We start from the raw sequence: 26162 nt of genomic DNA on the forward strand, positions 1-26162 counted from the left end.
TGACGAGATGCTCCAAGAAAACTGGCTAGTAACATAAAAAGAAAGAAGTCCTAAAACACTGTATCTGGTGTAGGAAGGCTGTGTGTATTTAAAAATGTTTGACACTCTGAGGTCAGTACTCCTGGTAATTCAATGGGTTGTAGGAAGATGTATAAAAGTGTTGTTTAGTTAAAAATGTAACTATTTAAATTTTTTATTTCTATTAGTCCTTGTACTCGGCTGAAAACTTTAGAATAGCTCCTGATTGTTGTTCATAATGAAATAAAATGTACATGTTTGTTTTTAAGATGTGAAGAAATGTTTTCCTAAATCAAGTTAGTAAACAAACACCTTAGGAAATTGTCCTGGACTAATCCATTGTCTTACAGGATGAAAAAGGGAATTAAAAGAAAAAAACAAACCTGTTGTCTGATGGTCAAGGCATGACCCCTAGCTCCTACACCAGATGACTCTCCAAACATGCCTAGCTCATCTTTGGCTGCCCAAGTTCTGTGCTTTCTACAGTAAGACCCAAGTAAGTGACTACAGAAACTTTCTCATGCTAGAAATGATGCTATGTGATACATACGTTCAGAATCATGTCCTTCATCTTCATAGCACTATCCGTACAAAGTGGCCTTATGCTTAGTGTACTCTTTGACTTCTACCGAGAGGGTGAGATGTGTCCCAAACAGACCCCAGACATCTTCTCTGAGCTGATAGAGTCTCACGGACAGGTATAACAGCAGTCGGAATCTGCACGGTACCATCACTTGTTGACCTGGAATGAGTTAGGGCATAAAAGTATATACTAAAACAATAGATCTGAAAATATAGAGTAGAAGTCACATCTACCCCCCTCTAATAACAAATAAAAATGCCATACCCTAGGAGTTAAGGTATGGAGGGAGGCTGTTGATGGGTCTCAGAATGCCTGGGCTCCGTGTGCGTGGAGAAGCCAGGGGATTGATATGGAATCAGCATTCACATTAATCAGATGCAGTAAGAGAAGAACTCCAGTCACAAACATGGAACCCAGTCTCTGTGTGCATCATGGAATCTTCAGGCATCTCGGCCAGTGTCATAAATCATTCACACCATGGCTCCCTGCCATCGCTGTCCTTCGAAGTCTTTCCACTGCCAACACCAATAGAGCACTTTCCTTTGTCCTACAGTTGTGACAATTTGCTGGAAACCAAAGTTGATTCTATCCAAATCTGCTTTATACAGTACCTTGAACCCTGTTCTAGATTTTGGTGTAAGTATAGGAAAGAGTATTAAAATTTTCTGTAAAGGGTATTGAAATTCATAATAGGGGCTGTGGCAATCGAATTGGCTCATATTCAGTATGGTTTAGCCGTAGGTTAGATTAGGCTACATTATAATAACTTGGGCTTAAGTCTAGGTAGCATGACTTAGCAGATCTAAGGCAAAGTTTCAGACAGTGTTTGACTTGGTCTTAGGCAAGTAGAAGGACGCTGTCTTGTTTTTTATGTTGTTATCATTGTTGTTGTTTTTGTTTCTCCTTTTTAGTTTCTGGACATCTTCTGCAGTTCACTGTTCATTTCTATGCATCCCTTCAACTTCTGCTTTCATTTTTACATCTCTTTCCCTGGCTCCGACCCTCAACTAAAATAACTGTTGTGATTGCGTTGGGCTTTCCAGAATAATCTAAGATATTCCTTCCATTCTAGGATTCATATTTTGAAATTTTTTATTAGATATTTTTCTTTATTTACATTTCAATTGCTATCTCCTTTCCTGGTTTCCCCTCTAAACGTAACCACACAGTTTTTTTGCTGCCCAAAGGTAATATAGTTTTAGGCCCTGAGGATTTCCTTTGAGAGCCATTCTTCTGTGTGTATCTTAGGTGGTAATCTATTTTTTAACTGAAAAAGTAACAGAGAAATCTTTGAATGATCTTCATCACTAAGTGTGTGCACACCTCTACCTGTGACCCCATAGGCATACAAGTGTCACATGATTCTAATGAAGACTTCACACTCTTAGGATAACATTTTTTTGTAATGCTATATCCTTCCTGCCAAATGCTGCCTGCAGCCAAACTGGGTACTTCATGCCAGCTCATCAGTCTAAGGAATGGATGTAGCCCATAGGTGAAGGCAATAGCCGAGTGCAATGGCTATGTACTGTACAGGGGAGATCCTCAGAATATGGTTGTGTACTGTACAGGGATGTACACTTAGGTGGATACGGACCATGCCTCAGATGCTATCTCACTACTACCTTTGCAGTCCATCTACCTGTGTCTCCTCATCTTCCTACAACTGATGTTTACCTTAAAGTCTCTCCTATTTCTTGTCTTCCTAGTCATGGAAACTCACTGTGTCTTTTGGAATCTGAACATTTTCTCTTAGTGCACATTCTCTTTTTCTATTTTCTGCCAAGTGTTCGTAAACTCAAGGGCAAACACAGGACTCTGCTCTTTTTTTTTTTTTTTTTTTTTTGAAGTCAGTTTATTTATAAGGCAAGGATAGAGAATGCTTAGATGAATTAATGAGGGAAGATAACCACATTGAAATAAATTCTAGAAACAAGATCATTATAATAAATATTTTTTAATTTTAAAAGAAATATTTAAAGACATTATCTACATAGTTTTTAAAATTCACCTTGGATAGGAAAGTCAAACACACCATTTCTTAAGCTGTGAGAGGAACTTGCTTTCTTATTCCACACCCCTCTGTGGGTTGTATTTAGCTTATTTATTTTAATTCTATTTCCATAATTTTAATCATTTTGAATCTCCAAAATGATGCTAGAGTCTTATACATTTGCCAATAAACTTCTCACCTGTTACTATATATTTGCACTCACTCTCCTGAGAGAGAGTTCAGCTCTACAGTTTCTGAAGCAAGGGATCGGCACCACGGTGGGTTAGAGGCTGGCAATTTGCTTTTTTTTGTAACTTTAGCCAACTCTCCGTGTGACTCAGGGCTCACTCTCCAAATCCAGGCAATGACGTGTACAAACTCTCCTAGTGCTTCTCCTCTCACAAGGACAATAGAACTGGCACTCCAGGCACCAAGCAAAGGGCAGCTCCTGCTAAGTTTGTTTGTCTGGCATCACATGAGGAAGGGAAATAGCTTAAGGTCTAAGAAGAGACTCTTCCCACAGGTACCTGCCCACCTTCTAATTCACAGGTAGACATCAAGAATGTGGACTCTGTCTAGCAGTACAACTGGTCCAGCTCCCTCCATGCAAGAGGCTGCTTGTCTCAGCGTGTCTCATTGTTCCACACTTTGCTTCCAACTTCATCATAAAATAGTTAATACAGGAAGGCAGCCCAGATTAGTGTCTAAGTTACCTTTTGTTTGCATCAGACAAAATATGGATTGAATCCCATTTCTCCCTCCTTACTAATTATATGCCCTTGGGCAAATTATTTAATTTCTGAAAGCTTGTTTTTGCCCCTGTAAAGCAAGAATGAAGACATCTTGTTGTAAGGATAAAATGAAATAAAATTTAAAAAAAAAGTGTTGTATAGAACATACGCTGTGTTCACATACTATTTATTTCACTTAATAAGAATGTACTGAGATTCTATTATGAATGGTACCATGCTTAGAAACACGATAGTACCCAAAATAAAAGAAACATGCTTCTGCCTTCTAAGCGTGCTGTATCTCATGAGCAATACAGGCAATTGCAAGGCAAGTAAAAGCCATGTATGGAGGAAGCCTGTCAGGAGAAGTGAGTTGAAGGGTGATGAAATTGGAACAGCACAGCTGGAGGAAACTCAGAGAGAAACCTCACTGACAATATGTGGGCAGTCTCTCTCTCCACCATCCATATTATTCTGAAGAAATTTTCTTTTCAACAGTGTAACATCAGAACTATGAAAATACACACTTCTCTATTTTCTGTGATGTCCCACAAACTAACTTTCCATTGGTTTGTCATTTCCAATTCTTCCATCTTCTTAGACAATGGTTTATAAGTCCTCAGAGCATTAAATTAATAAACAAAATAACATCTTTCTACCTGGTCTGTCTTTCTCTTTTCCTGCTATTACAATCTTGTTCATGATTGAGATGATTAGTAGTTTTATCTGTGTGTGTATGTGAATTAGCATGCATTAATATATTTCCTAAACAGATTATCAGGCTCTAACACTTGGAATAAAAATCAACTCTCTCTCTCTCTCTCTCTCTCTCTCTCTCTCTCTCTTTCTCTCTCTCTCTCTCTCTCTGTGTGTGTGTGTGTGTGTGTGTCTAAATACTTGTGTGCTGTTTCTACAGTGGATAAACTATGAAGAAAGAAGATTGTCTGCATACTTGATGACATAGTTGCTGTCATGTGTGGGCAGAGTTCACTGAGTAGTTTGTGGGCAGGTGGCTGGGTCATCCCTCAGCTCATTCACACAAAAGTTACATAATTTCCCTGTCCTGTAAATGTCACAAAGAGACAATGGAGTGTTGTAAGAAGCATCAGGGCATCTATGTTTTAAGAGAGATAGCCCAGCTGTGACAAATGTATGAAATATCAAGCAAATTTTCTCCAGTTCTTTCTCAATCAGCAAAGCAAGTAAAATAACCCACTTCAAGGACTTTGCAGAACACAAATATGGTTTTCATACACACACACACACATACACACACACATATATATATGTATATGTATGTGTATATATATACATATATATATATACATACATGTGTATTTGTACATGTATGTATGTATGTATATATGTACCAAAGAAGATTATCATTATTTATATAAATGGCTTGTAGGTTGGTCATTTATTCTTCTTACACTATCCTAGGGTTTAGTTTCTATGTCCTCTTAGATTTTCCCAGACAGCAATGCAAGTAAGTGAATGGTTCCCAATGCCCCCTGCATACATATGTCGGCAGAGTGTTACTCAGACTTGTAGAATTACAATGAGAAGCACAGAGATTCCCTAAATTTGAGTTTCTCAGAATAAGGTATCATGTGAATTTGATAACTACAATTTCAATATATTTAAATAATTTGGATGCGTTTTTCCTTTCCCCTGGAATAAAAATACATACTTTAACCAACTGCCAACAATCACATTCTCTAGCCATGAAATATCTGGGGCAACCTGCGTTATGACCTAGTCATGTGACCCTTATTTCTATTCTTCTGACCTGCTAAGTCCAATCCTTCCGAGGCTCTTTCTCCTTTTTTTTACTACGCTTTTCCTTTAGAGATCTGTGTAGCTCTCTTTCACTTTCTCTTCAATCTTGGCTTAGCTTAAATCTGACCTCATCATGCAGGCCTTTTCTGCACATGCTATCTGTGGTTCCCCATCTCCCAGCCCAACACTAGACAGCCCTTATCACAAATCTGAGATTGACTTATTCACTGTTTCACTTGCTTGTTTACTCATTTCTTCTCTGGAAAAGAGAACCTGTTGTTCCAGGGGATTTTCACAAGATTTGACAATCAGTGACCACGTGCTGCTAATCAATCAAAACTAACACTCAGTAAAATTCCATTTACTATTAAGTAAGACTGGATTCTTATATTGCTTAGAATGGAGAGATCTAGAAGACCTGGACAGGGTTTAAAGTAGACAGCTCAGTGAGGGTCCTATGGGACTCAGGGGGATAAAATGCACTGCTTAGTATACAGTTAAGAAGTTTACCAGTTACTGTGGTCTCTTGTCTTTACAGTTGGATATCAACTCTACTGAGTCTGTCTGGTCAGCATTCCAGACTGTCCCATTACAGTCCCTCACATGGTGATGTACCCTGGGTCTATTCCATGTACTGCTTTCTCCAATTTAATATTACTTAGAATAGTTAGAAGATTATTATTTAGAAGAGTTGAAAGATAACCTATATTCATACTACAGGGAAGGTGTGATATATGTAGACTTTAAGGTCTGCTCAAATGAAAACTAAAATCTGTAAATTTTTATTAGCTGTAAAATGTAGACACCATTTCATCCCTATAGCCCTGCTAAGAGATTGTCAGGATAAGAATTATCTCCATGTTTCTTTGGTGTCTTGTGTGTACATATATGAGTTGGTATGTATATATGTTTATGTGTGTGTCAGCACCCCTGTGTACATATATATATGTGTGTGTGTGTGTGTGTGTGTGTGTGTGTGTGTGTGCCTCCATGTAGAGAACAGAGACTAACCTTGGTTATCAGGTGCCATTCACATTGTTTGTGGAGACAGACTTTCACTGGGACCAAGGATTCCTCCTGTTTCTGCCTCCTCAGAGCTGGGGACACAAACATGTAGCACTACCCCTCATTTTCACTACTCCTCATGGGTGTTTTGCTCAAGCTCAGGTCCTTTGGCTAACTAGGCAAGCACTTTATTGAGATACCTCCCCATCCCCCTGCTCAGTGTTAAGTTAAATGAACTCAACCTCTTATAAGTCATGCACTAGTCAAAGATGTACAGCAATAGAGATAGCACATATCTTTAGGGGTAAGACTTTGTGTCTCTCATTGAGCTATTGCTTCTGATCCCAGTCCTGAGTGGGTCTGAACCCGAGCAAGGGGGCATAGGTATAATCCTGAGTTCAGTGGCTGAGGTTGTAGACATGTTTATAAATCAACCATGGGTGCTTTATAAAGAGCTGTTACTCTGGCAAAAGCAACCCAGCCTCAGAGGGTCAAGAGGACACTTGAAACCCTGATCTGAAGACTAGAAGATCAGAAAATGATCGACTCAATGATTTGTACTGGGAACTGAAGCAGTCTTCTCAGACACACTAACATCAGCTTTGGGGATAAGATTACCAAGAATATTCCCTTAGAAATATCCATTGTCAACAAAGTTTATTTGTTAAAGAAAGGTCATGATGGAATAATCGTTCTAGAAATTGAACATATTTTAGGTTTAAAACTAGGCATTTTCTAAATGAGAAGTAATAAGAATGAGAGAGGTGGTTCTCTCATACATGGCAGACAGAAAAACACTAAGGTGTTTTTAGTCAGAATGTTGATGAAGTTTTTACAAGTGTTTATTAGTTGCATTTTAGCATTCATCGTACAAAATGAATTAAAATGGCATGATATTGTGATTTCAGCAGTATGGTAAATGCTTAAACACTTATTTGTGCCTATTGCCCACACTTTATTCTGATGATCAGTCTCAGGGGCCCTCCACATACACATTAGGCAAGTGCATCTCTGCCTCAAGTCATTTAGGATTTTTATGGATCATTTAAAGAAAAAGAATAAATGAATAATTGCAAAAAGTTTTTCACAATCAGGATGCAAATAAAGTTATAATGGATGATTGAGTAGGGTTCTTTGAAGTCGCCTGTATCACTTCTTTTGATGAACTCGTTCTTAACATTCTAATGCTTAATGTCACCACTGGTTACCACATGAGCCTAGTACTGAAACCTGTTTAATAAGTTTGTGGAAAGTATTCAATGGTTTAATACGTGGAAAATATTCAGCACAGGACTTGGCACATAGTGTGAACCCAATAATTGTTAGCTGTTGTTTGTACCTTTTATGTGTAACAAAGGGACCTTTGAACTGTGGGAAGCTGTCATGGAAACCAGAAAGCCCCCTATCATTGAAGAGATGTATCTCAACCAGGTGAATAATCCCCACAGATGCTATTCTTTCCTAGTAGTCGAGTGCATATCTCACATTTGGAGGTTTCCATCAGAAGATTTCTGTGCTTTTGATGTAGATGAGATCTAGGATGTGAGCAAAGCCTCTCACCACACTTCCACATCTTTAGAGGACATTTAGTTACTGACCATTAGGCTCAAAGGGACACTGCTCCATAGCACTATTGTTGGAGGTGGTGACACTCAAACCAAGCCTCATCTTCACCCACTCTACTGTCAAAAAGAGCTGAGAACCACACAGCTATTGTCCCATCCTTCTTGCCCAACCAGGAAAAGTGACTGTGCTGTCTCCATGCCCTTCTTCACAGCCGTGGGAACGGGTATAAGGGATTCTCATGAGCACAGAGAGGATCCATCCTGTCTGGCCCTCAGTGGAACTTGGCTTCTTCCCAGTGGTGGCTGGTGATGGGCACCAAGTTCTACTTGAACACTTAGCCTATGGGAAAGCTCTCTTTAAGTAAGCAGAAATATGACTCTCTGTCGATTTCACCTGTTTATCCCCACTCACCTCCTCAGCCACAGAGATCAGGTCTCCCATGAGACCTACCTCTCATGAGAACTCATTAAAGATTTGCAGACTTCTGGAGTGTTTGCTCAGTAGATTTTGATTCCCATGTTGAGCCTCTCATTACTGCAGAATTCCGGTGCCCTGCCTTTCCTAATCAACAACAAATAGAGTTCATCTGAGATGTATCACAGGGCAGTGACTGGGAAATTTAAGACCTCTTTTCTTCCTCAAAGAAACTGAACTGTTCTCAGAGACAGCCTAGCTGCAAACTATTGATAGAATTGGCATGAATCCTACAGCAACAGATCATATAGCTCTTGTTTGATTGTTCTTTAATGCTCTTACCTCAACGCACATATTTCTAAAAGATTTCTTCAAATTTTTATACCCCTGAAGGTAAAATAATATGAATTATGCTTATCCTTGGCTAATTTCAAATGAATGAGACCCAAACTATAATTTATTTATTAGGCTCAGTGCAATTACTGGGGGATCACCCTTAATCTAATTCTCTAACTCTAGTCTCCACAGCTGTGCTCCCCAAATTCTGTTTGAATCTTCCTGTGTTATTTCTGCTCTAGCAGTGTCACAAGGTGTCACAAGGTGTCACAAGGGGGCATTTCACTGAGGCATGTGATGTTCCCATCATGACTAATGGAGACCTCCTGTTTTCTCTGTCTTCTCCTCCTCTCTGCTCCTTCTCTCTCCCTCTCTTTTTTACTCCCCCTCCACTCTCTTCCTTCTCTCTCATGTTCCCTACCTGTGACCCAAAGCCTGGTAACTCAACCTTCGCATCTCTCTATTCCCTCAAGTAATTGGCTGCTCCCAGTTTTACTTAACTAACAGTTTTCAATTGGGGAGTGGGTTTACAAAGCACCACTTGGTGAACATGAAGATGCGCTCTTGGGGGTGGGGAGCAATCAGATCTTGGGGCCAGTATTTAGCATTTGAATACAAAGCAGCATTAGACCAAACTCCAACACCTAGACTCGGCCATAGACTGAGAACCCTAAGTCTGAGTCCTCAGCCCATGTGCAGTGGCTTTTTACAGAGATATAAATTGACATCTCAGCCATGTTTCAGCCTCATTGCCTTCAAAACATCTTCGTTTTCTCAAGTTATCCAAGGTAAGAGTATATACTTCATGAGGCTATTAAATCATGTGAATAAACGAATGTATATAAAGCACTTATTATAGTATCTGACAACAACAACAACAACAAAATAGGCATGCTGTTGGTGGTGGTTGGCAGGATAACCAGCAGAGAAATGAAATATACGGAAAGTAAAATTTTGCACAGAATTTTAAAATTCAGATCAGGGGTGGAAGAAATGGCTCAATGATTATGAGTATGTACCATTCTTTCAGAAAACCTAAGTTTGATTACCAGCACCTATATTCAAAAGCTAACAGTTACCTGGAATTCCAGCTCCAAGGGATCCAATACCTTTGGCCTCTGTGGGTATTACACTCACACACATATCTAGACATACACTTAAGTTTATATATATGTATATGTATATGTATATGTATGTGTATGTGTATGTGTATGTGTATGTGTATGTGTATGTGTATGTGTATGTGTGTGTGTGTGTGTGTGTGTGTGTGTGTGTGTGTTGAGAAGTGCTAGTTTAGATTAGTAGATACCACCAAATGTCTTTGGAACAATGAGTAACTAATCTTCAAAGTATAATTTTTAGAAGTAAATGCTTCTAAAAGTATTTATACAGATAGGTAAGTATAGATATCTACCTAATCTTAATATGCATGTGATATGACTTTTGGTCACTCCACTTTTTCAGTTGTTCCACATATTTAGCATAAGCAGCCTATTGTCTTGTGGCTAAAGTAACCTCTGGGTTCAGAATCCATTTCTCTGAACTCCCAAAAGGAGGTGATTTCATGGGAAGGTAGTTAGACAAGGAAGAAGGGATTGCATTTGGAAGTGGTAGCAGCCTGCTTTGCAAGGGCTGATGCAAGACAAGCACTAACTCACTATAGAGAAGGATTTTGTAAACCTAGTAGGGTGGTCTGTAAGGCAAGGTATGTTGAATACTCCTACTCAAGGTGCTATCAGAAGTCTTGTGTTTGCTTTTCAAACTCTTATTGGTCAACTGACAGAGGCCATGCTGTAACCTCTGGGAACAGCGCATGAGTGTTTTATAAAAGGAACTCCTTATGTCAAGGCTCTTTGGAGATTCCCACCCACCAGGCAAGGATCTGTGGAGGTGATGCTGCAGACACCTGCACTGATGCTAGGGAACACTTGAGCTTCAAGCCCTTTGCTATGTTTTTTTAACATATGGTAATTCTTACTTTCACTTTGTCAGTTGTGATTGCATCTTGGTTTATTGGGCACAAAAAGGGGGATGAGTCTTTGATAATTATTCTAAACGTTTCTATGGGGAAATTAAGCCCTCTCTGCAGTTTAACATAGAAACTGGTTCTCCGGGCCCCTGAAGGACTCTGTAGTCATCCTGAGTAAGCAGGGGGAAGTCACTGAGCTTAATGATTCCAGCTTACTTAACTGTCTTTGAAAAGAGATTGCTACATTCCAAGAACTTCCAGATGGCATTAAGAACTTACAAGAAAGAAAAGGGGTCATAAAAGGCCAGACATCCTTCCTGAGCCAAAAAATTGACCAAGGAATCTAAATCTCCCATTTTTTGGAGGCAAAAGTACAAGCGACGGCAAGGGAGAACAGACACTGTGTGCCAGCAGTTAAGAGTTAGGTATCAATCATTAGCATTCTAGAAATATATTAAAAAGATCAGGACCATATTGTAAAACTACCACTCACATAAAAGTAATATGTAGACTATTTAGAAAATATTAGGCTTATATCTGAAAAATATTATTCTAGGTATGGTATTATAAACTCTGCTGACTGCAAAAAAAAATAAAAGCATGTTACTGTTAAAGACTAACCATAGAATTTTAATACCTTTCATTTCTGTAACTGCATGTCTACTGCCAGCCTAGGTACAGTACGAATAGGATGTGCTTGCCTAGACATAATCCTTTGGCTTATAATATAAAATTCACTTTTAGATAAAAAGTAAAGGTTAATTAATCCTTAGATAAGGTCAATTAATGTCAGCAGGAGAGTGGGGAAGAAGAAAATAAATTAAATTTGTAAATGCTAATGACTCTTAGAATCTCTGAAAGAGAAATGAATTGAAATCGCTCATGCTTGAATGCTCTGGAACTTGTATAAAGATGGTTTGAGCTACTGGGGCCACTTGCTTGAATGACAACAGGAGGTCACTGTCTTCATTTTCACTGATGCCACATCTCCATTGTATAGCCTAGAATCCATTCTTGAGCTGGACTTTGGCAGTCAACCACATGATAAGCATAAAATTGAGACTACACCTTATAGTAGCTGTGTAGTTGTTTTACAGTGAGACTTTATTAAACTGAACAGTTTGGGCACAGATTTGACAGGTGTGTATGTATTCATTGATTTCACTGATTTGTGTTGAATAGAAAACATAAAAGAAAAAGGAAATATGAAAGAAAGTAAAAGCAATGGGTCTTTCTTCATAACGTTTTATTTTTATTTTTATTTTTTAGCAATAAGCCAGATGTCTACACTGGCTCCTATGTTGATGTTCAAACTTCAGACAATTCTTTGGGAATTACTTTCTTTGCATGTGAAACAGCTTGGTACAGATTTCCAATTTCCTTTGAAAATTCCAAAAGTTTATGCATTCTCAATATTTTTTTAAATAAATTAGCTGAGTGGAGCTCCATTATTGATTTTGAGCCAAACAATTCCGATTTCTACAACTAATTAACTATAGCTTAGGTCTGTCCTATGTCTCTTCTGCTTTTCAAGAATGGTGCCTGTCAGTCTTCACTCACACACGTCTTTCTCAGTGTTTTGCTCTGAACCTAGATATTGCTCATGACAAACCTTTCCCTGTTAGATGTTCACAGGCTGGTGATCTTCAGGTTGGAATAGGTCTCCATGAAGACATTCTCTAAGTAAGAAGTTTTATTTAGAGACCAGACACTACAAGGAGCTTGAATCTCACTGTAGGAGTATTGGGAAGTTATAGAGTGAAACTAAGAATTGCTTTCAGGCATGGCTTTGGCTGATTTTTGGAGACTACGCTGTAAAAGTCAACAATATCCACACAGAATGGCTCATAGGGCATTAATTAAGTATCACCCTCATGGGAAATAACAGGGAAATGCTGACATTTAGTGTATTCACCTGCCCTTGATTGAGTTACTGTGTAGAATTTTGTATAGGTTCAACACACATTGCTTCATTTGGTTAGACAAGGATCACAATTGCTTATGGGGTTAGCAACTACTGGTGACTATCATGCTCAAGTGTGTACAGTAAAAGGTGGGGTAGGAAAAGAAGCATCATAGGTGGAGGGATTTGGATGGGAAGAGCCTTTCATGTTTCCATCTCTTTCACTCAGAAAATGAAGATGACCGATAGGAAATACTTCTATGGGGCAACTTGCTGCTTCTACTTGGTAGTAACCCCCAAAGGCTGGCCTTTTAGCATTGAATTCTTAACCCCAGGTTTACTAAGAATGCTAAAAGGCCTGCCTTTTGGAGTCAGCTGACATTAGCAGGCAAAGAACCAATCAGTACTTTATACCTTGGTCTGTACTCAATCATTTTGTTGGAAAGTGAGAGACTCAGGAAGAGTTAAGGACTCCTCCTAGGCATAAACATTCTGGTAACAAAATTAATTAGCGATTTCTATCTGGTAAAGTATTTGACTCCACAAATGACGGCTGTTAGCAATGAGAAAGATTGAAGATAATGAGAAAGTCCCATGAAACAAACAGAAGGAGTCAGTGGAAACTGATATTGGCTTTGAAATTTAACTGAACCAAGGTTCAGTGCCCTCCTCTTTCCTTTGCGAGGCATTGTAACATCTGCAACAGAGGTTCTGTCTCCTATGCAAAATGAAATAATTGCACGTTCATGACTGATGCAAGTATCAAGTGAAAACTAATTAAAACTCTGCAACTAGAAAGTCACAGTTCATGTATATTAGTAAGGCCTTCACTGAATTGCTTCAGACTTTCAAGACTATTTGAAGTATTCTCCCAACGTGCTTGTTCACAGCACTGCTGAGAGAAACTTGAAAGACACTATGAGAAAATTCCTGTGGGTGTGAAATTGCATAATATATAAATATAATTTTATGTGCATGTGTTTTTGTATGTGTTGGCACTGTATCAGTGCTATATTTATGCTTTAATGTTAATTACGTTTTTCTAGGGGAGGCATAAGAGGTAATATGGGAACAAAGGTTCATAAATAGGGCTCTGAAGTCAGAAGGCTGGTGATGTTCAAGCTCTGGTTACAGGCTTGATGGGTTTAAACGAAATTATGTAATTAATGTGACCTTTGCTTCATGGTATTTTATTTAGTGGTGTGCTGTAGACATCAGAGAGTAAGTAAGAAGAGTACTAGTGAGTAACTGAGGAAAAGAGAAAATGTCAATAAATGCTGCATGTTACTTAATTGTTATCATTACTATGAATGAAATTCACTCCATACATCTGTCTGAAGGAATGAAGATATTGTCTTGAATAACAATCCCTGGGATGAGACAGGTGAAAGAAGGTGGTGATTTTCATGGAGAAAGGACATCCTGGTTTGTGGAGGAAGTGTCTCATTTAAGGAGTTTGTGACATTTAAGGAAATGTCACATTTAACGACTCAGTGTCCTTTCTTCCTCAGCCTTTTCTAGAAATGGTAGGGACAAAGAAGCTTAAGTAGTTTCAGTAAGAAAAGCAAAGAAGCAGCAATGGACACACACACACACACACACACACACACACACACACAGACACACACAGTGAACTCAATCTAATAATGACCCAAGGTAAACAGAGAAACCAGGAAAAAAAAAGTAACCACTGAACAAGGGACAAAGAAAAAGAAATGAGAGACACGTCGCTGGAGCTGTCTTCTGAAAAAGTATGGAGACGTGAAACTGCCAGGCAAGCTTTTCTCAGCAGGCAAAGCTGAGTTCACCTTCCAGTTCTACCATCATGTGTAAATAGTGAAGCAAGTTACTTAAGTTCTCTGTAAAATACAACCTGGAAGGAAATTCTTTCTCACTGAGATGTGGTGTCAGATGTACAATATTTGAAAATAATTTTGTTTAATAAGACTTTTGCTATTTTTAATAACTAAGAATGAAAAACTCCTATTAGAAACCCGAAAGCATATTTTCCCTCAGGTTATTATTGTGTTGCTCATTTTTCCCCTGTGATCATCAAAGAAAAAGAAGTTGAGTCTAAATGAGGGCACAGTTGTAAGCATGGAAGGAAATGAGATGTACTCCGTTATGTGCACAGGAATGGCACCAAGTCAAAGAGAAAAAAACTCCAGTAGGAGAAGAGAACTTTAGACCACTGCATCAGGATACTCACTGTCTTGGTTAGGGTTTCTGTTGCAGTGAAGAGACACCATGAAAAGAAGAAAATTGGTGTGGAAAGGCTTTGTTTGGCTTACACTGACACATGGTAGTGTATCATTAAAGATGTAAGGACAGGAAGTCAATCAGGGCAGGAAACTAGAGGCAGGAGCTGATGCAAGAGGCCATGGAAGTGTGCTGCTTGTTGGCTTGCTACCCATGACTTGCTCAGTCTGCTTTCTTATAGAACTCAGGACCACCAACAACCCCAGGTTTGGAACCACCCAGAGTTGAGTCTTCCCCCATTGGTCACTAATTAAAAAAAAATTCTTACAACTGGATCTTACAGAACCCTTTGCTCAATTGAGATTCCCTCTACCTTGTGTCAAGTTGACATAAAATTAGCCTGGACAGCAGTCATGTATCTTCTGGCAATTGTCATTTTGCAGTAACTCAGTTTTTTAATATAGTAATTTCTATAGTACAAATTAAATAAAGAATTCAATGTCTGAGTAACAGCCTTTTCTGTTCTTTATTTTAATTTTCTTTCTTCTACAAATAACCACTAAATGGCTGTTTTGAATAATGGCTTCCTAACATGGAGATGAAGAACTGTAATTTCTGTCCCCATATGTCTAGAGCATGAGGTGGCACATGACAAGAAACCCAAAGAGAGGAGAATGATAGAAAAACTTCAGAATTCCATAAGGAAGCTGTGGCTAGAGGTAGAAAATAAATTGCAGAGCTACTTAATTATTTATAAAAAATGTAATATCAGAAAAAGGCGTTGATGTAAGGAGAATTGAAGGCTAAGTGATCCTTGTTTGTTACCATAGTAGTATTGAGTTTGGAGCATGAATTCTTAAGAATCAATTCTTCCTGTGCTAGTACATATATGAGCATCAGCACTGGATTCTAGAGTGTTCTATATCAGTTCAGCTCTATTTCTCACTATCTGGTGTGACCTACAGAAAATCACATAAGTTCTTATGCCTCAGTTTCTACATCCATAAAATTGAATCATAACAATACTGCTACCTTACAGGGTTGCATATATTTTTCATCTCTCTCTCTCTCTCTCTCTCTCTCTATATATATATATATATATATATATATATATAAATATATATATATATTTCTATCTCTTTCTCTATATCAAATGAGGATAGGTACTGAAAAACAGTGAATAGGCTAGGTAATGAATACAGTCTTAGATCAATATCTGGCACATTTGAAAGCCCAATGAATGCATGCAGCTATTAGTAGTCAGAAATTTTTAAATGATTTTATGCAATTAAAAAGAAAAAAATGAAGTCATATTAAGGTTTACTTTAATGTATACACCAATTTCATGACATCTGAGAAACAAAAGCTTTGCTCAGAAAATGTGATAATGGGATCCTTTGGAAACAAACATCCTTGAAAACCATACATGCAATCTCTGTGTTTTTGAACTGAAAACATTCAATAGCAATGCTTTCATGCCTGTTGTACATTGATGTGAATTAGAATATCATACTTCAGAAACATTAATGAGAGAGGCAAGGGAAGCTCTGTGGTCATCCACTCAGCTGGTGTTCTGCAAATATTTTTTCAAAGCAGAAAACCAATTCTGTTCTAAGTTGAGATACTTCACTACAATTACATTTAGCTACTTCCATCACCTTAAATATTTAAGGTATTTTGTTAACACAATCATATACATTTATAGGTACCTCTTGAAATACATATATATACATATATATATATACATATATATATATATGATAATCATATTTCTATCATTTTATCATTGATTTTTGATCAAGATAAATATTTTACTTTATTCTAAATTTGCCTAAATCATAACAGGCTGCTGTGAACTACAATTACCCCATTGTGTTGTAAAGTGCTAGAATTCATTAGTCCCATCTCATGTTGTCTGGCTGCCTATTATCTGCCTGTACTCAACTATTTATCTTTCACCTATTCTGGTGCAATTGCTCCACATCTAAACTTTTCAATTATATTTTTAGTTATAATGCAAAATACTTGATTTCATTAAGATACACATATACATGTATGCATATGTGCATGCATTCATATATCCACATGCACATATTTAATTATAATTTGCACATATACAGCTTTCTCCATTATTCTGTCCTTTTTATTGTTCTCTTACCTTAAAATAGTTTGCTTCTACCTGCGTGTGGTGGTATAATTTCTAATCCCAGCCTGTAGATGGTAGAGGCAGGAAAATCAGGAGTTCAAGGTAACTCTTCACTGCAAAAGAGATACTTAAGGTACATGAGATACATTTTAATAAAAAAAACTCTCCTACTTTCACACTGTGTGTGTGCATGTATTTCTCTGTGTATGTATGTATGTATCTTTGTATGCATGCATGTATGTATATGTACACTTGTGGGTTTTTTATTGGCTATTTTGTTTATTTACGTTTCAAATGTATCCCCCTTCCCAGTTTCCCCTCCACAAGTCCCCTATCCCCTCTTTTCTCACCCTACCTCTATGAGGGTGTGTCCCCCCACCCCCCTCACCTGCCCATCCATTCCTGTTCAGTGTCTGAAAGATCTCAAGGGTCTGGATGAGTTGAGACTGCTGGTCTCCCTATGGGATCACCCTCCTACTTAGCTTCTTCCAGCCTTTCCCTAATTCAACCACTAGGGTCCTCGACTTCAGTCCATTGATTGGGTGTAAGAATCTGCATCTGTCTCAGTCAGCTGCTTCTTGGGCCTCTCAGAGGACAGCCACGCTAGGCTCTTATCTGTAAACACATCATAACATCAGTTATAGTTTCAGGCTTTGGAGCCTCCCCTTGAGATGGATCCAAGTTGGGCCAGTCACTGGATATTTTTTCCCTCAGTCTCTTCTTCATTTTTGTTCCTGAAGTTGTTTTAGACAGAAACAGTTCTGGGTCGGAATTTTTGATTATGGGACAACCCCATCTCTCCACATGATGCCCTGTCTTTCTACTGGAGGTGGACTTCCCAAGTTCCCTCTCGTCGCTTTTGGGCACTTCATTTAAGGTTTTTCCTTTTGAGACCTGAGAGTCTCTTTGTACAAAAAAAAGAAATGAGATTTATTGAGTCAGTCTTATTTTTCTTAATATGATGATCCTTAGCTCTATTCATTCACTGAAGATAACATAATTCTTTTCATTCTGTTTATTTACATATTCACTAAAATATAGTTAGTGAACACAGTGTTATCCGATGTGATGATTTTATATATGGATAAAATATTTACAGACCAGCGCCAAATGACTATTTTTCATTCTCTTATTCTCCTATCTGTAGCCTCTTGTATTTGCTATTCTACAGTGAGTATAACTGTTTGCAAACTTCTGGATATAAAAGAGACTTTGCAACCCTGATCTCCTCTGCCTAGTCTACTTCACTTCAAAAGATCTCCCATTGTAAGTTCCACTATACTAGAAATCCCATGATTTCATTTTTCATGGAGGTGCACAATATTCCAGTCTGTACATGGTGTTTCACTGGCATACAGATTTAGTCCTATTTTGGAATATGTTCTCAGAAGTAGGTTAGTACTATCATTTCGACCATTTCCATACTAGTTGGCATTTGATGTGATTTCTGTTGTCTCTATATCCTGACCAGCACTTGTCAGCTTTTCATAGTAATCATTTTAAGTGAGTAGAGGTGTATATGATTTGTGTTTGCCCAATGGCTAAAAATATTGAGCATTTTCCATGAATTTGTAGACTTTGGTGTCTTTCAAAAAATCTGTTTGTGCAACTTTCCCTTTAAATTGTGGGTTACTTAGTATCTTAGTGTTTGCTGGGAAGAGACTTATCAACTCTTATAAAAGAAATCATTTAATTGATGCTTTCTTACAGTTCAGAGGTTTAGTTCATTATCATTATGTCAGGAAGTATGGTGGTGTGGCAGGTAGACATGGAGCTGGGGACGTAGTTGAGATTTTTACAACCAGATTAACTGGCAGCAGTAAGAGAGTGACATTGGGCCTGGCTTGTGCTTTTGAAGCCTTAAAGCCCCCACAGTGATATACTTCTTCCAACAAGGCCACACCTCCTTCAAAAAGATCTCACCTACTAATCCCCAGCCCCCAAGAAGTGCCACTCTCTGATGGCCAAGCACTGAAATACATGAGTCTATGAAGACCATTCTCATTCAAAGCTTTTGTGTTCATATAAAATTTTCTTCATCCACATTTGTCTGTTTTTCTAAAGTACAGTGTCCCATAGTTTCAATAATCTTGCTATGAACAAGAAGACATAATTCTTCACATTTGATTGACAGTTTATTGTATACACACACAGAAACACACACATAATCAAACATGTATGTATGCATCATGTAGTCTCTTTGATCAATTTATGCTATATAAACACACCAAATTTCACTTTACAGTTTTGTAAATAAAATAATAAAGATAAAAACAAACTTTGCTATTGTTAGACGTATATAATACTTCAGTATTAATTTTGAAGTGTTTTTTATAAAAGAATCCATGAAGAGTTTTATATAAACTTCATTTATAATTTTCTCCTTGTACATAACTATGTGAAGAAGTCACATTTTCATGACATGACACTGAGCCTTCTTTCTTATGAATATGAAACACTCTATTTGTTCAGGTTCTTCTCTCTTAGAATATGATTCCATAACTTTAAAAACAATTCAATGGTGTTCTCTGACTTGCAAACATTTACAGAAACTAGGGATTAAAGCTAAGCACTGAAAAAGCTGAGTGGCCCCTCCACTGTTTGCACTGTGGAGTTCACATGAAATGTGGTCTTATCCTCACATTCCTTTTGCCTGAGAAGCCTTAGGCAGCGTGAAGTGCTTAGACAAGCCATTCTGAATGCAGCTTTCTCCTGACGACATTGGGTGGAACAGTAGTGGCACTGACCACTATACTTTTTCTCCCTCACACTACAGTGTGAAAATACACACGTGAGAATTCTTTACCTAGTAATTATATTTGTTAAAGGAAGGAATTAGTGCCTTCTGGATTAAATGATGCATTGATATTTGAGTGTCATTCTAGCAGGTTCTCACAATTATAACAAAAGAATGTGATATATTAGTAATGATGGCATAGGCTGATGATTCATGAGTGAGAGATGTAATGAGGTAAGGAAAAATAGCAATGCACTGTCTCTTGACAGGTCAGTGTTATTTTAGAATGACTTGACTCCTTAACAAAATGTCAGTTTTGTGTTTTCTATTCTAAGAAAAAGTTATTCCATTTTGATGTGATTTTAATTAAAAATTTATTGGATAAAAAATTAACAGATATCAACTGAGATATGCACTCTCTATGGAATTAGAGATAGAGTATTAGATCCACCAAATGTAATCCCTGTCCTGACAATCAAACACAAGACAGATAATTAAATAAAGGCTATCAGCTAAATAAAGATGAGAGAGGATAAGAGAGAGAGAGAGAGAGAGAGAGACAGACAGACAGACAGACAGACAGAATCTTACCCATGGTGTCAGAAGGACCTTGTTTAAGGAAGTCAGGTACAAAATAATATATAGAAGATCAAAAAAGATTTGATGCCTTTAAAGGTAAATCTAGTTTTGTGCATTCATTTATTTCTTCTCTCTGTCTCTTTCTCTCCCTCTCTATGCTCATACACGTGTTTCATGAGTTTCTGAGTCTCCCTCATGAATACTATTCACTAACGATTCATTATGCTGTGATGTTAGAGCCTCTGACCTTGGTTAACCTTGAAAAACATTGTGTTGAATACAATTATTGCTCAGAGATCAATGTTGCCCTTATGGCACTGCAGGAGATTATTACCCCAATCTATTTGCCTTTACTACTTAAAACAACGCTAAGCAAAGAAACACACAGTCACACAAACACATACACACACACACAGTGTTAGTCCCAAAGACCCTCTACACTACTAAACTTGAGCTGTCAGAGTATATGGGAATAATTACTTATTTTTATCAGATTATATGAGTAAATGTGAATTGTTATTAATTATTTTATAGTATTCTTTCAAACACTTTGGTGTCTTTCGTTTGGATTTTATTTTTTATTAAGAATATATATGTGTGTGTGTGTGTGTGTGAGTGTACATATTTCATACAATATATTCTGATCATGAAACTCAATTGTACAGAATGGAGAATGGGTGACTTTTCCCATAGAATCATGAGTCCCATCATATCCAAGTCATAAGAAGGAAGTATGACTCCACTACATTGTCAATTCTAGATGAGGCAGAGGTGTAAGGATTGCATTTAGCTATGGACATTTCTTTCAATATATGCTCAAAGCTTTTCATGCACTACTGACAACCACAGAAATAAATGCTGTGTCATCATCTACACTAAGTTTTTTTTACACATGTTAGCTCATCTATAGTCATCACTCTATTGAGTAGCTAAGACTATTTTTTACTGCCTATACAATGGAATCAAGAGTTTCTAAGTTTTCCCAGCTTCACAAAATTGGTTAATTCTCCCAGAGTCAAGCCTCATCCGCTCAAAAGTAGAGCTCTTATCTCTTTGGTACCTTTTAGCTAATGCTAATTTAATTTTTGTCTTCACCACTTAGTAGCTGAAAGTGTGTTGTTTTTTAAGTTATGTTCTATGAAGTGTGTCTGAGAGAAGGAAGGAAAAAAAGGAGGAGAGAAAGAGAGAGACAGAGAGAGACTAAGAAAAAAGACAGACAGACAGAGTGCAATCTGTGAATAGATTCCATCACTGAGAATTACCTCTCTGAAAACTTAAGAAAGACAATATTATCTACTTAAACCAGTTAAGGGAATTCTGAATTAAATAAAATGCCAATGCCAAACTTCATTTTTTCAAATGACGGAAAATACACTAAGTATTTTTGACTAAGAGGGAGGGAGGGACCTTGGAGGAGAGGGAGAGGGAGGAAAAAAGAAGGACAGGAAGCTCCACCTGCTACCTAGCAACCTGCTCCAGCCTTGGCCAGAAAGATGGGCAGCTCAAAGCCACCTTGGGTATATTCCTTTTCTATTTTTAATGAATTCTTAATTAATTCGGTTTTCAATGAGTTAAATTTACACCCTGATAGCAGTTTCCCCTCCCTTTTCTCCTCTAAATTCTTCTCCCAATCTCTCTACCCTCACATCCACTCCCCCTCTCGGGACTCTTTTCCTCCTACTGAGTTACCATGTCCAGCTAGATAGGAAGATTTTTCTTTTCAGAAAAGGAAAAATATCCCATAGATATCAGCCAGCCTTGACATATATCAAGTTGCAGGTAAGACTAGGCCACATCTTCTCCTGAGATTAGACAGGCATTAGAGTCAGAGATGGACTCTGTTGAGTCCAACATGAAGACCAAGCTATACAACAGTTACATATATGCCTAGGTAAGTCCCTTTCATGCTCTCTGATCAGCAGTTTGTCTCTGTGAGTTCCTATGAACCCAGGGTAGTTGATTCTGTAGGTTTTCTTGTCATGATTTTGACTCTTCTGAGTCCTACAATTCTTCCTCGCACTTTTCCATGGAATTCCCCAAGCTCTGCCTAATGTCTGGCTGTGGGTCTCTGTATCTATTTCAAATTGATGGTGTGTGAAGCCTCTCTGTTGATAGTTATGCTAGGTGCCTACCTGCAAGTATAGTAAAATATCACTAACAGTGTCAGTGGTGAGCACCATCCCATGGCATGGGCCTCAGGTTATACATGTCATTAGTTATTCATTCCCTCAATTTTGACTCCATCTTTACCCCTACACATCTTGTAGGCAGGACAAATAGTAGGTCAACATTTTTTTGGCTGGGTTGATGTCCCAATCTCTCCATTGGAAGTCTTGCCTGGTTGTAGGAGATAGTCAGTTGAGTCTTTATATCCCTCATTGAAGAAGTCTTAGCTAGGGTCACATTCATAGGTTCCTGAGACTTTTCATCTTCATTGCCTTAGATTTCTAGCTCAATTCAGAGATTCCCCCACGTTCTAGTTCTCTCCCACTACTCTCTTTCTCTCTCTGACCTGTTCCGACCTGATCCTGTTTTTATCCGCACTCTCTCCCCCAGCCCAGGACTCTTCTCTGTCCACCTATAATGTCTATTCCATTTCCACTTCTATGTGAGTTTGATCAGTGGAATCAAACTCAAGACCCACTAGTAAATCCACACACTTTATTTTTGACAAATAAGCTGAAACTACAACAACAACAACACCTTTGTTCAAGAAAAATGTTATAAACAAATGCCTTGGTTTTCTTTCATGCTATTTTGGTTGCTTTCCCCATGTCAGTTCAGGATCATATTTTTGATGTCTTTCCTGTTTGGTGGTGGTGGTGGTGGTGGTGGTGGTGGTGGTGGTGATGGTGGTGGTGGTGGTGGTGTGTGTGCATGCACAATTACCACACGTGTGCTATGCAAATATGACCAAGTATGTTGAAGCCAGAGGTTCAAGTTATGTGTCTTCCTCAATTGTACCTCCATATTCTTGTTCTTTTGTGACAGGGACTCACACCTTCTCTCTGCGGTTGGAACTCATTGAACCAGCTGAGCTTTTGCTTGAGAGCTGGAGATTATGACCCAGACCTTCATGCTTGTACAACAGAGCACATGACCGTCTGAGCTGACTCCCAGCTTCTCGTGCTCTTTGAAGGTAGAGTTGGAAAGTCCTTGACTTTGGTAGCAACAATAGGGACTAGTTACACTGATTAAGTATTTTATTTATAATTGGAATGCCATATCTTTTTAATAGGCTCCCTCGACCTATTTATATTTATTGTTTGGTTGTTTTTTGTTTATTAGTGCATATATTATATTTTTTAAATTTTTACTTTAAAATTATTTAATAAAAACAATTATTTTTCCATACTATTATTTCCTATGTAACTCATTTTTATGTTAAAATAGTCTGTATAAATTAATATGAAATATATTTTTACATTGCTTATAAAAATGAAGAGGCCATTCTTTAAGACCATTGTTAGTGTTAGATTTTGTTCTGTTTTACCTGGAGATTGAATCCTGTCTTTGACATTTCTGTTTTTAGGAATCAATACTTAAACATCACAAAAAGTTCCAATTATTTTGGGTGTTTATTAAGTCAAACACTTCAAATGTACACTTAATGCTTTATTTTTACTTTATTCTTTCCCTCTAGTGTATATTCAAATTTAAATACTAAATCAAAAATATTTTAAAAATTAATTTTATGTGTGTGAGTGTGTGCTGAGTGTGTGCTTATGTATCATGTGTATTCAGGAGCTCTTCGAGGTCATCAGAAAGACAACAGATCCCCTAGAAACGGAGTTATAAATGATTGTGAGCTGTGTGGGTGCTGGGAACCCAACCTGAGTCCTCTGCAAGAGCAGTCAGTGCTCACAGCCACAGAACAAAACCCTTCTGGCCTTTTCTTCCTAATGTATTTATGTTCCCTCAACTTAATATTTTTCTGTCACTGTAAACAAGTTTGTAAGAGCTAATGGTGGGTTGAAGAAAACCAAATTCTCTCATACTTTCAAGGAGCTGTGTGCACAGCACAGACCACCATGAGAAAGGCTCTTTTCTGAAAGGGTAGGATGCCATCAGATCTACAGTAGTATGGCTGACACTGCTTTTTGTATTTATGACTTCTTTGACATTCTAGACTAATGTTCACCTGAAAAGATACCAACCCAGGGTAATGCCATGGTTCATTAACTTAGTCAACAGACCGAGTATCTTAGTTATACCAGGGTATTTTCCCTACCTCAGCCATATGACCTGGTGCTATATTTTCATATTTTATACTGCCTGCGACCTTTCACACCATCATATAGTGTCCTTGGATGGGTGGAAGGAGTCTTTTGGCCCTTCTTAGATGTGAGCCTAACCTCAGGTCTCTCTGTAACAAATGAATTTGGTATGTTTTTTGAGGAAATATTTTTAACTTTTAATTGAGGCTTTCTTTCTGTCTGAGTATCTTTCATGATGGTGAAAGAATTTTTAATGGGTTCTTTTCCCAATCTGTCTCCTTAGCATGGTAGGTAGGTGTGAATTTCAAAATACAATCTTTAAAAGAAATTCCCACTAAAGTGATGTTCATGTAGATGCATAAATATAGTAATTGTCCTATAAAATATTGGGAAGCATGTAGCCAAAAGCATAATCTAATACACTATCTGGTTTTGACACTAAAACCTTCTGGTATTGTATATTAACGTACATCATAAGAAATTAATTTTCCATAATTAGTGTAAGAATATAACTTTCAGATTAAAAGTCCTTTTCATCAAAGTACACAATAAGAATATGATTACAATTAAAATATTTCTATGTAAAACATTACTTTTTATTTGTCTCATTACTACTGTTATTTTTATTTATTTTTAATTAGCTTACATACTACTGGGTTTTCAGAAGGCTCCTTGAGTTTTCTTTAACCCATCTTTCCCTCACCCTCATCCCCACCCTGCTTGAACCTTTAGTTCTTTAGTATGTGCATTCTCATGAGATACAATGTAATTTCTTTGATTCATCATTATATATTGATAAATCAGGTACAATCATTACCACAAAAGTTATCTTTTCAATACAAGTACAGAAAAATCTTTTCCACTGTCCTCAGACATATATTATATTTCTGTCAACTGCATACCGACTATGGTGCCACAGGACATTAGGACTTATTCTTTCCACTTACCCATAGCATTATAGGTCTTGGCCAACTTCTTTTCCAACCTTCTTCCCTCTGCTTTCAGCCAGTAACTGGTAACTATTCTACTCTCAATTTCTATCAAATTGTACAAAATCCATGCTGTATTAAATGTTAGAAATAACTCCAAGCTACTAATATAAGGAAATGTTATTGAACACAATGACTTCCCTGGAGATTGAATGTGTTACGAATATGACTATCATGACCAATAACATACATAGTGAAACTAGAAAACAAAGCTATATGTTGTATATGATAATAACCATATACAACATGTAAACAGCTGCTACTGGACTATAAAATTATGGGGAAATATAAGTGGTTGCTATACTAGATTAGCAATATATATATGTGAAATAATTTATTCACAGATATTAAGATGTTTCTAAAATATATGTAAGAAAACCAGGTTATAGTACCCAGTGACTAGGATGTAGGTGTGGACCTCCTAGACTCCTGGCTCTTTGTCATCTGAAATCTGCTGAGCTTTTATTAAGTGAAGGGTGAAATCCATTGCCACCGATGAGAACTAAATGAATTATATTGGGAGTAGACGGACCCGGCCCTTCCCTCCAGAGGATGACTAACTGGCATACCATCCTGACTGGGTGTGATCAAAGCTGACCCTTACAGACTAGGAATGGATAAAATAAACAATGCACCCCTTTGCCTTCACTTCTCTGCAGTTTCAGGTAGGATTATACCCTAGGAGAGTAAGAACTTCACATGATTTTTTAAAAAGTATATTGATTAAATGTACTTTTTGAATAAAAAGTATTGGCTATGTATTCAAAGTACACATCCTCTGAATAGAATAATCAGGACAGAAGGGCTGAAGGACTGAGGATGGCTCAGTTATTCCATAAAACCTGGAAACATGCCTTTCCACACATGTGTAGAATGATGTCTCTTGTTTTTTTGCTGCATATACGTTATATTCTTACAATAAAACTACACTGGTTATGAATGAACACGCTTTTATTTTTGACAGTAATACCCTCCTTGAAGACCAAGCATCCTTTCCT

General features: G+C 37.6%; 1 long non-coding RNA gene across 1 annotated transcript; it reads left to right on the forward strand.

The window, feature by feature from the left end:
- Nucleotides 1-389: 389 nt before the first annotated feature.
- On the forward strand, nt 390-26162 carry Gm41715. The gene is made up of 3 exons (XR_877370.1): nt 390-514; nt 22950-23097; nt 26129-26162. It is a non-coding gene; the product is annotated as a predicted gene, 41715 (long non-coding RNA).

This window comes from Mus musculus, chromosome 18 (genome assembly GCF_000001635.26).
Source record: "Mus musculus strain C57BL/6J chromosome 18, GRCm38.p6 C57BL/6J".
In the NCBI taxonomy this organism is placed as follows: domain Eukaryota; kingdom Metazoa; phylum Chordata; class Mammalia; order Rodentia; family Muridae; genus Mus; species Mus musculus.